Source organism: Chionomys nivalis, chromosome 24, assembly GCF_950005125.1.
Source record: "Chionomys nivalis chromosome 24, mChiNiv1.1, whole genome shotgun sequence".
NCBI classification, from domain to species: domain Eukaryota; kingdom Metazoa; phylum Chordata; class Mammalia; order Rodentia; family Cricetidae; genus Chionomys; species Chionomys nivalis.
In genome coordinates this window covers 2246949-2264713 of record NC_080109.1, presented here as the reverse complement: position 1 = coordinate 2264713, position 17765 = coordinate 2246949, and the positions used below count along the sequence as shown (strand labels likewise).

At 45.6% G+C, this 17765-nt stretch overlaps 1 protein-coding gene across 4 annotated transcripts in view; it reads left to right on the top strand.

Moving 5' to 3' along the window:
- The first annotated feature begins 15678 nt into the window (after positions 1-15678).
- Fbxw7 (F-box and WD repeat domain containing 7) overlaps positions 15679-17765 on the top strand; it is a 144801-nt gene continuing 142714 nt past the window's right edge. For 2 of the 4 annotated variants that reach the window (XM_057756890.1, XM_057756889.1), the window contains exon 1: positions 16379-16486. The gene's annotated coding sequence lies outside the window, so the exon portion shown is untranslated. Of the gene's footprint in view, positions 16487-17765 lie in introns of all 4 variants that reach the window. The other 2 variants (XM_057756888.1, XM_057756892.1) reach the window with 2 other exon arrangements.

Here is a 17765-nt window from a genome sequence, read left to right as displayed (position 1 = left end):
TCAGGCAGTGGTAGAGGAAAAGGACAGAAAGAGATGAGTAGATTCTCCCCCGAAATGTCTCTCTGTTTGAGACAAGGGAGAGCTGATGGAAATCCTGCATGTTACTCCTTTTCGTTTCTAAAGCGCATTTTAAAATGTTTTAAGTTCTTTCCCAGGAAGACATCTAAGATGTAAAATGTATTGTTGCTGGTGTTTAAGATTCATGCCTCTTGCCAGAGTAGTGGCGCACGCCTTTAAATAATGACTCTTTTTCTGAAGAAGCTCGCGTAGCCTGGGGTGTACACAATCGCTGTTTTCTTGTCTGTGTGTGAAGCCTTCTCTTAAAAATGTGTTAGTTTTCTTAATAAACTCCAACTTTGACTCAGAAGGGAAAAGAGCAGCGGAGAGTCTCGGCTTTTGCCTCTTATCATACATAAACATACATTCGAACATGAGCCTAGCTATTAGAGCTAAAAAAAAAAATTTCTAGAGGAAAATGGGGGACAGGGCAGCTGTCTTAGTGACTTGCTAAGATTCAAAATTCCTACGTTGGGAACCCAACCCCTAAGAGCTCAGGATATAACTGTATTTACAGATAAGGTTTTGAAAGTGGTGATAAATCTGAAACCAGGGTGTTAGAGTAGCGCCCTAACCCAGTGCTCCAGCTGTTTCTGTTAGAGGATGAAGTAAAGCCTAAGACACACCCACAAAGAGACCAGGGAGAAGGCAGACATCTGCACACCAGGGAGAGAGGTCTCATGGTCACTGAATCCAACACCTTAGTCACCAAGACTGTGAGAAAACACGTTTCTGTTGCTCAAGTCGTCTAGGCCCTGAAATTATTTAAGGAATCTCTAGTAAACTAATGCAGCGGGGCAAGTATAACGACCCCAGCTGTAAACCTGTTGCACTGTGTCGTAAGCCGTGAACGGCTGGATGGGTGCTGCCTCTGGGTTCCCTGCCATGACTTTGTGCTGCTTTTCATGGTATGGTTTATTAAGACCTATCAAGCTAGACATACTTAACTTTTAAGCTGAATTATGTTTTATCAAAATAGTATAGGGCATGTAAAGAAAAATTAGCTGTTGCCTTTTCCCTGCTTTATGAGGCTCACATGTTATCCACAGACAGTGAGGGCACTTTTTCCTTTGTCTAATGTGGCTGCCTTAGAGGCCGTTTTCAACTCTTAGGACAGCCCTCTTAGTATTAGTGTCTATAAGCTTATTCAGATGGGTCTTAATTTTTCCTTCAGGACATAATCTGCTAATTTCCTACTATTAAAGATGAACCTTTAACTATCTATCTATCTATCTATCTATCTATCTATCTATCTATCTATCTATCTATCATCTATTTATCTATCTATTTACACACACGTATATATTTATCTCCATTATTGTATTATGTATATTATATATGTATACATATGTATATGTGTGTATTATGTACATTATATATTGTATTATGTATATATTTATCTCCATTGTAGAACCTTTTTTTCTTTTGAGATAGGGTCTCATGCAGTCCAGGCTGGCTGCTGAGGTGCTATGTAGCCGAGAGGATGGCTTTGAACCTTCGTTCTCCTACCTGTACATCTGGAGCTCTGGATTACAGCATTGATCCCAGGGCTCTTTGTACGCTAGGCAAGTACCACAAACGGAGCTATTTTATTAATATACATTAATATATATTTGTCACAATCTTGATGCCCTCTTTCCTTACTTATTGCCTTAGCTTCTTATTTTCTGAACTTTCACATTAGACTTTATTCAAATATCTGCTGATCATTGATGGCCATTTATGTTTTTCTTTTTTCTTTTTCTTTTTTTTTTTTTTTTTTTTTTTTTTTTTTGGTTTTTCGAGACAGAGTTTCTCTGTAGCTTTGGTGCCTGTCCCAGAACTAGCTCTTGAGACCAGGCTGGCCTCGAACTCCCAGAGATCCGCCTGCCTCTGCCTCCCGAGTGCTGGGATTAAAGGTGTGCGCCACCACCGCCCGGCTATGTTTTTCTTTTTTGAGATCACAATATAATCACTCTTCCTCTTTCCTTCTCCCAAACCCTCCCATCTATCCCCGTGCTCTTTTTCAAATTCATGGCCTCTTTTTCTTTAATATATATATGTACACACACACACACACATACTCCTAAATACACAAATACAACCTACTCAGTCTGTATAATCTGACTTGCATGTTTTCAGGGTTGACAGTTTGAGGCTGGATAACCCACTGGTGTGCTCTTCCCTGTGGGAGACTCTTTCTCCTGCTCTGAGCATCCCTTAGTTGCCTGAGTTCCTTGTGTGTGTGGCAGAGGCCTCATGAGTTCCCGGCACCACTGTGTATTAGCATGTCCTTTGATGCTGTCCTCATTTGGCTTAGTTCTCCTTGCAGTGGCTGTTGGTCTCTGTGACAATTGTGTGTGCTCTGGTGGACTGGCTTGTTCTTGCCCCATACGTGTGGGAGCTCAAGCCATGGCCTCTTTGTCTCCGAGTCAGATCCTCCTGATGTCCACCTTGTTGTAGCTCCTAGAATTTTCTGACGTTCACTCTCTGCAGTCATCACAATTTTTTGTTTTCTTAGTGCTTTTTGTAGCTTAAAAAATCCCTCCATTGTCACCGTTGGGGTTGTTGGAAGGAAGCATAGACACAGGCTGCTGACCAGGTAGGTCTGCTCACCGTTGGGGTTGTTGGAAGGAAGCATAGACACAGGCTGCTGACCAGGTAGGTCCGCTTTTCTAATTTTGACTTCTCTTGAATTTTGCTATTAGTCAATAACTATTGGTTACTTTCAGTTCAGGGCAAATGAATCAAAATTTCCCTAGGTAGCCCCCTTGCAGCGGCTGCTTCAGTGGCTTCTTTATTCAAAAAGCAGGCGTGGAGGGCAACGTAACACCATTTTCTTAGGTGTCACTCATACAAGACTTGGTGCTTTGAGGGAGGTAAGGAGGTGTCAGCCAGTCACTCTGGTGATGTCTCTGTGGATCGAGGGGGATGAAGAAGGTTTCTGCTCATGCGTGGCCGAGGGTGGGGTGGCAGAGACTGAGCTAGGAAGAGACCTATGGAGGGAACATCTGATCCCTGCACTCTGGGGGTAAGCTGGGTGAGCTGTAAGGCCCAAACTGGGGATAAGGTATCTTCATGTGGGAATGGCCTCGCACAGAGGTCGGGCTGAGGAAGGTAGTGGCTGTCAATGGGATAATCAAGTAAATGGATGTATTAGGGATAACTGTAGCCAGATTTCTCAGCATAGGAGAATGGAGTCGGATATGAAGAGAAAGAACTAGAAAAAAGACAAAAAACAAAAAACAATGCACTGTTGGGCCCAAAATAGCCACCAGTGTGAAGTCATGGGATGCAATGTGTCATGGCATCTCTTTGTACAGTACACACGAGTGACGTCTTTGTGCACATATTACCTATTCTCCATCCAGGAGTCCAAGAGTTAGGAATGGGAGCTGCAACCATCAGCTCTGAAGAGATCTTGGCTTCCAAGTACCATTTGTCAACTGAGAGGAACAAGGGCTTCTTGACTGGGTGCCAGATTTAGCCAAAAATAATAAATAGCAAAATAGCAAACATTCCTTGCATATAAACTTATTGCACGGGACATACATTTATTCATACCAAACATTTATTCATTATTCATCTGAAATTCAAGTTTACCGGATTGTCCTGTAATTTGCTTGGCAACATACTCCTTGGAGAAATGACTGATTCCGTCACCGGGATAAGGAAAGTACAAGATAAGCCTGGAACATCATGCTGTGTTTTAAAGGGAGTGAATATTCAGAGCTGGTGAGATGGCTCAGCAGGTAAAGGCAAGCTTGCTGTCAAGTCTGATGTCCTGAGTTCAATCCCTGGGACCTACATGGTGGAAGAGAACCAGCTCCTGCAAATGTTCCTCCAGACTGTACACATGCTTTAACATTCATCCATACAGTGTAAAAACATGTAAAAAGGGGGCTGGAGAAGACGGCTTGGTGGTTGAGGCTCTTGTAGAGGACTATAGTTTGGTTCCCAGTGCCCGTATGAGGTGGTTCAATACCACCTGTAATTTCAGCTCTTCTGGACTCTTAAGACTCAATGCATGCCTGTACATTATCTTCCAACCTTGTTCACATAATTTAAAAAAGCCTTTAATAAGTGTAAAAAAATAAATATTTGGAGAATAATGGTCCGAAATGATAGAACTCATATTAAAGGGATTCTGCTAGCTAAATATGGGTCAATTTGAGCATCAGAACCATCACTAATACTAATAGGTCATAGCCCAGTGAGCAAAATAAAAAATGACAACCCATGCTAGTAAAACAAAAAGGGTGAAGTTTGATGAATCTAATATGAGCAGAGAGGTAAAATGTTTGCTTAAAAGTTAGTTACTAATTTCATGTAAAAAATTCAGCAGCTTCACCCTGGAGTCACTTCCTTGTGAGGAAGGCTGGCAGACACCATTTCAGTCGAGGGACTGAAATCAATGCCACCAGTACTAGGAGAAATTAAAATTGTCACCTGATGCAGAGGGAATGTGGTGCTATTTTGATGATGCTTTTGCTGGACACAAACAGAGTGAAGCTGAGGGATATTTAACAAAATTGTTAGTTGTCATCTTGAAAAGATCAAGGTCATGAAAGCCAAAGATTTTTTAGATGGGAGAGTCGAAAGATAGGGCAATTAAATACAACACATTCTGAAGGGGCTCCTTGTCGCGTAGAAGGCACGCAATGATATGGGGAGAATAACTGAATTTAGGGAGGTCTTAGGATTATACTAGCAAGACTTTGATTCCTAATTATGATTATTAATGGGAATGCCATACACAGATCCCTTTAAGCATTTGGAACAAGAAGATATATGGTTGACAACTTATTCCTAAACTGTTCAAGATAAAGCTGTCTTGCAAAAATACTTTTTGTTTGAAAAGGAAGATATAAACAGTCTTTTACTTGAGTCTAAAAAAAAGTCTTAAGATGCAGTATAAAAGTGTTTTTCAATAACAATACAAATTCTAAAAGGCAACCACCTGGAGACCACAAACCCATTTATCGAAAGATGATCCTAAAACTAAAACTTCAGTTTATAATTACAGGAAAAAAGAGCAGCCTCTCCAACTATGTGTTTGTGTAAAGCACAGGAAGACAACTGCTCTCTAGAACAAAAGCATTTCTAGGGGTAGACAACAGTATTTCATCTCTAGGGGTGATCTTGGCCCTTTGTGTGTCTGGTAATTTTCTACCCATCTCTCTACTTTCCCATTTTCCTCATTTATAGACCTCCAATCTCTGGGCAATAGTGCCCAGCCAAAACTTTTCTCAGCTGTATTAGGAACAGGGCATTACCTCAAGACATCATGCCAATGAGGTCTAAATGAAAGTGTTCTGGAAACCTGGGGAAAGAATCAACATGGTTGTGACTTTTTTGGATTAACAGCCTTTTGTTGCTTGCCAATTAGATGATAAATGTCAACAGGAAACAAATGCCAAAGGAAGAGAGAGAGCCTGGGTTTAAGTTTGCATGTGAAATGCTGCCCCTGCCTCCTCAGGCTCCTGTGTTCCAACGCTGGGTCCTCAGCTGGCAGTGCTATATTTGGGATGTTATAGACTTTAAGGAGGTGACGCCCGGCTACCCTGAGGTGGGTCAGTGGGGACAGGGCTTTGAAGGTGTACTTGATTCTAGTCAAGCTTTTGAGCGTCCTATCAAAATGCAAACAAGCCACACTGGGAGCTTCTATTGCCAAGGAAGTTCCCAACTATTGTGTCTTTCTTGTCATCATCTTCCCTTTCTGTGTTTCCTTCTGGTGTATGGCTACATCGAGGAGAGAAGAAATGGACACACCTGGGTACCGGATGGTGTCAGTGAGCATCTGCATCAGTTTTGGACTCCCTGTCAGCCAACGTTCCCTCCTCATCTTCCCCTTCCTCCTCTTCTATTTTTAAGTTTCACTATATAGTCCAGGCTGGCCTTCACCTCCTCATCCTCAGGCTTCCAACTCCTGAATGCTGGGATTATGGAACCGCATAACAATGCCCTCCTCGGGCTGAACTTGTAGGAAGAGAAACAATAACCTTCACTATATTTACGGCAGTTGTGTAATTTGTACCGTTCATTAATCCCAAGTGTGGTGGGTTGTGTGCATGTGTATATGAGAAAAGAAGAATCGGGAATTGTTACTTAATACACCGAAAGGAATCTGTGTTTCAGACTGCTTTGGGGAGATTTGAGGAGAACCTAAGGTTCAGAGCAACAAATGTGTCATCTGAAGGAGATACAATGAGATACAGTTGCTGAGAGATTCCCTGAACTAGCAGTTGGCCAACAGTTTTAGGGAAACTGTATCTGATGTGGACTCCTCCCCTGCTCATTTGTGTGGCTGTGTGTACATGCGTGTTGCGGCCCAAGGTTGACATGAGTCTGCTTGGATCGCTCTTTATTCATGGAGTGAACACAGGGCTTGGCAATAAGGCTAGTTCGGCTGCTTGGCTTGGTCCAGGAATCCGCTCTCCATCTTTTGAGCACTAGAACTGCAGGTGGGTAGCCGTACCGACATGACATTCTCACGTAGGTTTTGGGAATTTAAACTCTGGCTCCCCAATGTTTTAGTCACTGAACCATCTACCTCCCAGATTCTGATGTAGATTTAGAAGATGTTTCCTAAGTTCTAAGTAGGTTCTTTTACTAACTGCCATTCTTCTTACCTCTAAACCTAAAAGGCAGCTGGGTAGAACAGTCTTTGGTTGTGAAGCGAAAGAACAGGAGTGTCTGGCTCATGTGCCGGCATGGAAGAGTGTGAGGATGATGGCCGTGGTGCGGACAGCTGGCACTGAATTTCTCATGTGAATTCCTTCATGTAAAACAGTAGGCCATGACTTTTATTTGGCTAGAGAGGGAGATGCTAACCCTGGAGTGCCAAAACAGTACATCTTTGAAACGGAAACCCGTTTGTTGAAAAGCACCTTCCTGAAAGAGAGCCGATCTAACATAGCACCTATTCTAGACGAGCCAATGTTTGTTGAGTTTTTAAAGGCAGGGTCTCACTATGAAACCAAGGCTGGCATCCAACTCTGGACTCTACAGCCTTGCCTCTTGAGTCTTTTCTTACAAGTTCTTTGTTGTTTAGGTTGCAATTCCAAACTCATGGTTCTGTAACCTAGCATCACCAAAGTGGGTAGCATTGTTTTATCAGGTCTCAAGGTGGATGCAGCCCAAGCTCACTAGGTTAGAGCACACATACTCACTTGATTTCTTTATGCTCACTGTCTGAGCTCAAGGACAGCACCCCAGCATGCAGAGGTAGAGGCCGATTTCTGCACATGTGGCACACTACCTGAATGTCTTCTGTTTCTGCCATGACAGGCAAGAAGAAATCACCAATTATTTCATGAGAAGACTTTTAGGGATGAAGTTCTTAGTGATACAGCAGCCTTTTAGGTTTGGAGTTAAGATGGCAGTTAGTAAAAGAACTTAGTGATAAGACGCCACGTCTTAGCTGCAAGGCTAACTGCGTATGGCCCAGTTTAACTGTGAAGGACGCTGGGAAATGTAGGCTCTTTGCCTACTTTATGAGACTTCTGAAAATTAGGTGATACGGTGTTGATAATAGCTATTTCCTTTCCTTTCCTACGATCAGGTAGGTACAGTAACTCAATGTGATGACGCAGCAGCGGCAGATGGTGGTGCTGGGCTGCGGTGGTAAGCTTCTAGGCAGAGGGGAAAGGGGCATAGTCAAAGTGAATCCGTTGTAGGTTTTGCTCTGGTCACCCAAAAGGCACACAGAGAATAAGAACTATGAAGTTACGAGAGGATCCTAGGAAGGTCAATTCAAGGACAGAGAAAGAAGTACTAAGGTGTGCCTGGAAGAACGATCTAGGTCTTCCAGGGAAAGCATGTTGGAAAGAGATTGAAGGAAGCAGTGCCCAAGAGATGCACAGATTCCTTTCAGAGAATAGGGGTGCTCAGTAACTCAGAGGCTCTTCTCAACAGTTAGACATCCAAAGCTGCTTTACCATTTAAAGCAAAGATTTAAATGAACTTTTAACCCTTTTAAATGATCATTTAAATCAGAAATAAGTGCAAAGTCACTGAAGAAAACATAATCTTTCACTAAAAACTCAAAGTGCTCCATAGACTAGAAGGGCAGGCTGTAGAAAAGGGTGAGAAGACAGAAGGTAACTCTCCATATTAGCAGAGGGAGAGTTTGAACTCCTCTGAGAAGACACAACTGAAGAATGCTTTGTGACGCTTGACTGGACCCAGGATGGGTGGTAAGTCATGGGAAGCAATGTTAGGACAGGAAAAATTAATTATGAACTGAAGTGAGACAGATTTTTTTTTGTTGTTGTTACTTTTCTTAGGGAGGATCAAAGACTAGGGTTAGGTACAGGTGCATCCTCTTCCTGAGCACTTCCTGCTGAAGTACTTCAAGACCTGAACTGTCGAATGGTAATGCCTGAACTAGGTGGGCAGTGTATGAAGACATATTACCCTGCTCTTTGCAGTTTTAGAAATCAGCATAAATTTCAAAATTAACAAATAAACGTTTCTACTAAATCTTTGCTTGTCAGGAGAACAAAAGCTATAAGTCATTTACTCAGAGAACACATCGGAGACTACCGATCAACAAGTTTTGTTTTTGAGACAGGGTTTCTCTGTGTAACTCTGGCTGTCCTGACCCTCACTTCATAGACCAGGCTGGCCTCAAACTCAGAGATCTGCCTGCCTCTGCCTCCCAAGTGCGGCCTAATCAACAGTTTTAAAAGGCAGTAGCGAGGGTCGACTATTCAACCTGTCACATTCTAGGTATTAGGCTATAAACTCCACGAACGGAGGGGTCAATTAAAATGTTACTTTGCGTGCATCTTCGCGCGCGCGAGTGCGCATGCTCAGAGGTTAGAGCGGGCAGCTTGTGGCCGCCGTTCTCTTCTTCCACTGTGTGGGTTGCCGGGACTGAGGTCAGACTGGCAGGGTTGGTAGTAGGCATCTCTATCAGAGAAGTTATCTCCTTGGTCCATTTTTCTCTCTCATTGCATTTTTACCTCCTGCACTTTGCCAGCTGCTAGGAAGCAGAGAGAAGTGTGACTTTGTCAAGCGAATGGTGATGCAAATGCGAATGTTCTGTGTACAACACTCTCTTCTACTTTCCACAAATTGTGGCAATCTGGAGGTAAAAATGAGTGTGCACTAGCAATATTTGCACAAGTACTCTTACAACTTCCTGTAAATTCAGTATTTAAGTTCTAGATGTTCCAAAGCCTTTGTGCCACAAAGTAACAGCTAAGTAACTTAATATTTTTATACATTATTAAGGCAGTTTTACTCAACATTTTAAAAGCAGTGGCTGTATTTTGCTACCTATTTCATGACGAGGTAAAACCAAGTGGTTATACCCTGGATGAAATGCCTCTGAGGTTTTAAGGCTAGATTATGAATGAGTACAAATGATTCAGTTATTTTACTGCGTTAAAAATTGAAACCAGTGACCATCTATCACTTACTTTTCAGAATCAAGTTCTCTTGTGAACCCAAATGAGAAAAGCCACCCAGAGAGTGCTGTCAGTCTACTGGCTCCCTGGGTGGATTTCATGCTCTTAAAATGTCTTTGATGCTGCCACTCTCCAGCACCTGCGACAGCAATGCCAAATTATTAGAGGCTTGATCACCAAATCAGCTTTCTGCCTCCTTCTTTCTTTTTGACAATTTCTTTGCACATGTATCAGGGAATATAGTGGACTGGTTCTAAGTCGAAGGGCAGAGGGGAAAAAAAAACATTTCATTTTAAAAGCAAATTTCCTATTAATCTATTTTAAGAGTTATTAATCTTAAAAACTCCACACATGTAAAAAGTAATCTCACGCCATTTACTGATTACATTCCCATCCCATCTTCCTCGACTCTCCTCCTTCCCAGGGAGTCCTCCTAGTCTTTCACTGATCCCCAAACACTTAGGTCAGAAGGAAACTTGTTCCACTCAGAGTTTTGCTACGTGGGACTGAACAATATTCTATAGATCTGGGAATCAGTTTGCTCTATTCCTACAGAAGATTGAGTCACTGTGATAGAATGGCCTTTTTTTGAAGACCCGGGGTGGAGCTAGCTTTCCTATTTACTTGCTTTCCTGACTCTGGGTAAATCACTTCATTTCTCAAGGCCCCAGCTTCCTCCAGCTTTAAAATATCAGAGTCTTAACAAAGAGCTGAGATAAGAAATAATAAGTTGAATATTGGGTGGTATGTCACAGTGCACGTGGAATTGATGAATGAAATTATAAAAATAATTCCATATATTTTAGTAGGGACTGTAAGTGGAAAGAATGAGCCATTGTGACTTTTATAAAATCTACTAACCAAGGAAATGAAAAATACAAAAGATCTGGTAGAAAACTATTTCTTCTAATTGTCTGAGAAAAATATAAAGGAACAAGAGAGATTTCACTCACAGCTTTCAGAGTAAACAATGAACTGAGGAAAACTATAACTAAGATGTTAATGCTTTTAAAAAACAATTTTTAAATGTTTATTAATTTATTACATATACACAGTTTTGCCTGCAGGCCAGAAGAGAGCACCAGATCTCATTACGGATGGCTGTCAGCCACAATGTGGTTGCTGGGAATTGAACTCATGACCTCTGGAAAAGCAGCCAGTGCTCTGAGCCATCTCTCCAGCCCCTAAGCAGTAACTTTTAATAGCTGAAAAAAACATTGTTTTGGAAGGAATATATGTAAGTATGTATGTATACACATGTATGTGCGTGTGTATCCTACTTTAAAGCTTATGGTCAATGTATGGGTAATTAGGAAAGAAAATTCTTATTTTAGAAAGAACCTGTCCCCACCCCTCCCCCCAAAATCGAGGCCAGCCTGGTCTACAGAGTGAGTTGTGGGAGAGCCAGGGAAACCCTGTCTTGAAAACACCCCCAAACAAACAAGAATCTGTCCCAAATATAACATTTGGTGGCATTACTGTACTTGGTATTCAAATATGAACTACAAAGACACTAGAATTTGGGCATGTCAGAGATTTCACATCAGAAAAACAAAGAAGAACCCAACTGTTATCACTACAGTTGTGACGGCTATTCTTTGGTGTCAACGTGCCTAGATTGACTAAGTAATTAATTAACTAATTAATTAACTCAAGTAGCTGGGTACACCTGTATGGGATTTCTCCTTAACAATCATTTGAAGTGTGAAGTGTCGGGGTCCAGTGCTCGCCTAGACCCTCAATTATTTCTCTAGACCAGACCCCAACATGAACTATCTCTCTTTGGATCAGCGTGGAGAGGTGGAAATAAAGACACAACTCACATGGCTTTATCAGGAGGGTGATTCTCAGTGGTCCCTCATGAAGTCCTGAGGTGGAAATACATTAGCATTGTTTCCTAGGTAACCGGGTGAATAGCTTTTTGTCACGTCTGCATCTACCTATCTCCTCTGTATGCTAGCTGTCAGGTAGGCTTGAATCAGCATCTCTATCAGGCATCCTCCAAATTACAAAGGACCAACAACATCCTGACCTTTTGTTAGGTTGTGATGGCCTGTCTGGTAGGCTACGTGACCACCTTAGGTGGGGCCTATGGCTTCAGAGCCTGGCTGCCACACCATATAGAAATATGGGCCTACAGCAAAGACCCACTTTTAATTCATATCTTCCAAAGAGGAAAGAAAGATCCACTTTTAATCTGGGCTACCCCTTCCACTGGCAGCCTATATGAAGGGCACAGAAGAAGGAAGCTTGCCCTCTTTGCCTGCTTGCTCTCACTAAGTCCATTCCTTCACTGGCGTTAGAGCCCACTTCTAGGCATATACTGAAAACCATCCTCACAGACTGAACAACAGCTGGATGCTTGGCCCTTTCTTGGTGGATAGCTATTGTTGGGACTAGCTGGACCACAGCCTGTAAACCATTCCAACAAATCCCCTTCCTATAATTCTGTTCCGAGAGAGAACCCCGACTAATACAAAAGTGGGTACAAGAAGGGTTCTCCACGAAGTCAGTAACTGGGGAAATGTAAGCTAAAACTGAAATTAGAGATCTCCACACTGACCAGGATGAGAAAACTGAGGTTTTGTCAGGAGTTGTGAGGTGTGGAATAATGGCGCTCACGTGTAGCTAATGTGACTGCATCATGTTAGAAGAGTGACATTATTTATTCATGTTTATATATACACTCTCAAGTATAGATTACACAGAAACTGACATAGATGAGATGGAATACAGATTTAAGGAATTATTTGCAATAGCATTTATAGCAGCCTCAAACTGAACTCAAGACTTCCATCAACATATTGTTACAATGGAGAATTGTATATGCAGCAATTAAAAAAACAAATTATAGCTATATGAACAGCCTGAACAAGATATGGATTACAAGCCGGGCGGTGGTGGCGCACGCCTTTAATCCCAGCACTCGGGAGGCAGAGGCAGGCGGATCTCTGTGAGTTTGAGACCAGCCTGGTCTACAAGAGCTAGTTCCAGGACAGGCTCCAAAGCCACAGAGAAACCCTGTCTTGAAAAAAAAAAAAAGATATGGATTACAGCACAGTTGAGCAAATACGGTAAGCAAAACAGATTACATATTATCTCATTTATATACCATTCACAAGAGAGGGGAAAACTAAACAATGTAACACCTGGGGATGAACACCTGTGATAAAACAATAAAGAAAAGCAAGGAAATGATTACCACAAAGGTCTGAATAATAGTAACTTCCAGGAGGGAAAGTTGTGCTTAGGAAGGTCATTTATGGCTTTTGAAGGATTAGCAAAAGCCCATTGATTGGCCTGGATGACTGCTTACAGGGTAGCTTCTTTGATAATTACTCACAGCACAAAACTGCCCTCTATGTTTAAAGTCCATTTCACAAAAATGTTTACAATGAACTGATATACTATAGTGGCATTTTTAGGAATTTTGTCAGATAAACTAGGTTATGTAATCTTTGACTGTAGAAAACACTGACATGGGATAACAAAACATCGATTAGTTTCCCATACAAGCCCACTTTCAAGGGAGAAGTTATGAAACTTCTACAGAAAGCCCTTTGCCATACTTTAACCCAGCATGCAGATCTTTATGATAAACTGGTGAGCCAGGAAAAGACCCTGCTAGCTGAAATACGTTTTTGATCCTGGTTTACGTGTTGGGAAATCTGATTTAACTGATGCATTTCTCCTCTTGATCAACAGGCACTATGTGGAGCTGCGAGGATATAGAACCATAGAACCAGCTGGAGATGTAAGAATCCCTCCTCTCCAGCAGTTGTATAGCAGCTCTGTCCTCCTGTTACCAGGCTGGGAGGCGAGGGGAACGGATCTTATTCTGTAAGCTTAGTGAAGCTACTATTCCTAAGGAGGTGGCTCTTCTGAGTGCCATTCTGTCCTCAGGGATGAGGTTCTGAAGTGGAACCTTTGGCAACGAAACTGCGTGGTGCACACTTTCCTGGAAGTTTTCTCATTTGTAGAGCTTGATGTTTGTACTCTTTCCATTCAGAGTCCACAACTCCTCTAAACCTATACTGTATTTCTTTAATTTCTGCTGTCACCACGTCTGGCTATTACTTATTGATCGGATTCTCTGAGTCTCAGTTGGACATGGCAGGCGATGGAACACGTTTGTAGGTTTGTAGACCGTCAAACCCAGCACATGGAGGGAGAGAGATTTGACTCCTGGGAGTTCAGATGGAGCACATACATTGGGCCCCGGCAAACTTGTGAGTCTGTCCTTTTCTTTGTGGCATCCTCCTCCCTCATTTACTCACTTTTTTTTTTTGCAGCCTTAAAACAAAAGAACCCCTGATTGATCACTGTAGACATTTCCTTGATCTAACGTTTGCATGCGGTGGTGGCAGCAGTGGCAAACCCTGGGCTTCCCAAATATGTGGATAGTGTATTAAGTCCAATCTCCTCAAGCAGGGCTGAAAGACAGAAAGCGCTTATGATATCCATCACTGCTGCTTCCAGAGGAGGGACAGGGTGTCGGGCCACACAACTGTGGAATGGTTTCCCTTCATCTTTGCTGCTGCTTTAACCTCATTCTCACACCACTCACAAGGGCAGGTTCTAGACAGATTCCTGAGGATTGTGGTCTTTTATTTTGAAGATTCTTTTACTAGAGAACCACAACGTAAGTTTCACTAAGCTTTTCCTAAAACTTATTTCCTAGAACTGAATCTGTAGGACAAACAGCTCAATCTATTTATTAATAACAGAAGGGGAGAGAGACAGGGAGGAAGGGGGGAGAGGAGGAGGCGAGGGAGGGAGGGGTAGACTGAGAGAGAACGCGCGCGCAGAGGACACACTTGAGTTAAGTCTTGAGACGCGGGCCAAAATTTTTTGAAGATAGTAAGAGGCACTGTGATGAACAAGATTAGCGCTCCAAAAAAAAAAAAAAAAAAATCCAAGAGACAAGCAAGAATGACTCTTAAAAGTCATTCTTTTAAGACTACATCCGCTCCCTGAGAACGTAGGAATCCCCTTTATAATATCCCAGAGTTGGTTCGCTTTCAGCCCTCCGCTTCCCAACCCCGGCAATCCGCCTCCTTTCCCACCCACAAAATCCTCAAGTAGCGACTCCCTCCGTGAAGCCGCAACCCTTTCCTTTCACGGCTAGAGGGTGGGGGAGTGTATTACAACTCTCGGGCTTCCATGCTGCGATGTACAAAAACACTTGCACTTCCCCCGTCGTCGCCGAGTTCCGGGACTGTGGTGCGAGAGGCTTTCATTCACCCGCTCGTTCCCCCATCAAAACCTTCGCACCGCACTAGCAAGCACCCCACGCCGCGGGAAGGGTGGGGCGCTTGCTCCCGGGAGCAGGTGCAGCCCCAGGGCTGGAGGTCAATTCTTCCACCCGTCTCGTCGTTCCAGAGCCGGCTCCGGGCCAAAATGCCTCACCTTCGGGGTGGTGCGCGCCCGAGCCCGGCTCCGGGGCCTGCGCCTCCTCCTCGTTCCCAGAGGAGCGGTCCGCACCTGCCCCGGAGAGAACGGCGACGGCGCCCGCTCTCCGCACCGCCCTCGGGTCAGGGGTAAGATCAGGCGGCAGCTTAGGCTTCGCCCGGGCTCCTCCCCTTCCTCTCTTTAGTTCTGACGCGGCCGTAGAGGCGGTGGCGGCGACGGCGGCAGCAGCAGCAGTCCCGCGGCCCGAGGCGCACCCACCCGCTTGCGGATCTCGACTTCCTCTTCCCTTGCCGCGTCATCAGCGCGCGCCGCCGCCTCGCAGGGCGGGGTGTCTGTAGCGGGAGGTGGGGGGGAGGGAGAGAAAAGGCCGGCGGAGGAAAGGGAAGGGAGGGGGGGGGAGGAGAGCGGTTGCTAGGCGACTTACGTCATCGCCGGGCGCCGCTCTCCTCCCGCCCCTCTCTGGAGTGAGGCGAGAGCCCCGCACAGAGCGAGGGAGACAGCGAGCTGAGCTCCGGGCGCTGCTGCCGCCGCCGCCGATGAGAGAGAGCGTGAGAAGCGAGTGAGTGAGCGAGCATCCGAGAGACCGGGCGCCCGTGCACTGGCCACCGCCGAGACCTTCGCTTCAGCCTGGGCCAGCGGCAATCGCGGCCGCCGTCTGCTCCCCCCCTTACCTTCCCGGCCGGCAGCGGCTGCTGCTGCACACGCCGGAGCCGGAGCCCCAGCCGGAGCCCCAGCCGGAGCCGAAGCCCTAGCCGGAGCCCGCGGCCGGGGGGCAGGGAGGCGGCTGCCGCGGGTCGGGACTGGTAGCTGCTCAGCCGGGAGAGGACGTCCGCGAGGGGCTGGGCTTTCTGCCTCGCCCCGGGGCGTGGGGCGAAGGACCCCCCAAGGTGTAGGGAGGGGGTCCCGGCCACCGCGACACATGCGGGAGCCGGGAGCGGGGGCGGCGCCGATCCGAGCCCGCCGGATCCCCAGCTTAGCCACCGTCCGGTCCGGCCGCCCGGGGCCGTAGCATCCCTTCGGGGAGTGTATGAGCCGGGGCCCCCAGCCCAGGAGCCAACCCCGGGCCGGGGGGGCGGGGACCCCAATGTGAGACGGTCGCGGCGGCGTGGTGAGCGGCCCGGGCGCCGCCGTCCTTTCCTTCCCCTCCCCTCCCCTCCCCTTCACCCCCTTTTGGGGGGCTTCTCCTTGGGCCCGCCGCCGCCCCCCATCGGCTCCTCGGCGGGACTCCGGGAGTTCTCGGCACCCCCTCCCCGCCCCAGCCCCCCAGGGCAGCGGGGCCGGGGAGGACCCGGGGGGCCGGCCGCCGCCTCCGCCCAGAGGAAACTTTACCCAAACAAAATATCATCGAGCTTTCCGATCGTGACTGTCCCGGGACAAGTGGCCCAGGACGGGCAGAAGCTACAGCCTGCAGAGACTCAGGAAGAGGAAAAAACGGTGAGCGGGGCTGCCGCCGCCGCCTCTACCCCGGCAGCGCGGAACAGACCCGGGTGGTTGCCTGGTGGAGCGACGCTAGCACCGCTTCTTCCTCAGTTCCGCGCCGAGCCTTTCCGCAGCTGCCGCCTCAGCCTGAAGGAGGAAGGGAGCCAGCCCACATTGTCAGCACCACCGCTCGTCTCTGAAGCGTGAGTGGACTCGGGGGAGGGGGACATTCTAGAGTGGCAAGTGGGAACCGGTGGGTGCTTGATGCTGGAGTCTGGCTGTTTCTCGGGAGGCTTGGCGGTAGAGACCTGCCCTTCCTGCTGAGGAGAGAGGTATCAGTTTGCATGAGTGATGGGTTTCACTTAGAGGAGCTGTGTCTCCAGAGTGGACGTTTGCACCTCTCTGCACTCTGACTGGCAAGGGAAATCGAGAAAGCCCATGGACAGGTCTGTCCTGTACATTTTCCTGGCTACCGGTTGTGATCCAGCATAGTGGTTTTTGTTTCAGGGAAACTCCCATGGAATCCCACGTGGGAATCACTTGTATCAACTCTTTAAAATTTCTTTCTGAACTGTTGTTTTGAAGTTGTCCTTGAGAGGAAGACCACTTTTCATTCTAGTCCACTCGGGAGTTTGGTGCCCCCGACACCGTATTTCCCGAGTCCAGAGATTGCCCAGTGTGAGGAGGACCAGTGCGTTTCAGTAGGTCGGCAGAGTCCGCGTCCCTAGTTCCAGCTTTTCTTCCCTAATACTCTTTTCTCTTTTGCTGTCACATATCTTCAGTGATCGCACATTTTTACCAGGGACTGGAAGGCCATGCCTAAGGGTTTTCTCCAGTTGTCATTTTAGGAGAAACTTCTTACTCTTTCAAGAAAGTATTTCAGGTATTTTAAGAGTGCTTAGAGATACAGAAAAGTAATGTTTCACATATATAAGGCCAAAATGAGCACTGTAAGGGCTAAACATACCGTGGGATCTTGTGTAGCCAGGAGCATAGGTAGTATAAGACTGAGAATTCTGGTCCCTTCAAACAACTGAAAGTGGGCAGAGTCAGATGCTCTGTAGAGATGGATGGGAACCTGGACTTTCTCCATTTAGGATCTGATTAAATCTGACAGTTTCTCACATTTCACGGTAGTTGGGTCCTGTTCTCCCCCTCTTTTTAAAATAATTAGCCTGAAAGTTTATTAGTTTCTGCATTGTGTAACAATTCATTTACCTTCATCCTGCCTCCTCAGACTCCTGATATGTAGTTTAAGGAGTGCTAAAACAACCATGGCTTGTTTTCTTGCTTTCATAGACTTTGGTTTTCTCTTCTGTCAGCTGTCCCAACTTTTTAAACTTAGGGTACTTTTAGTTTTTTTCCCCCTCCATTTCTTTGATCACTTTGCCCTCTCTTCGATCTTCCAGCATTTTTGTTTCTCCTTATGCTTTGTTTTTCTTATGTTTTCATAAGACACTGTAAATTCTACTTAGTGTAAAT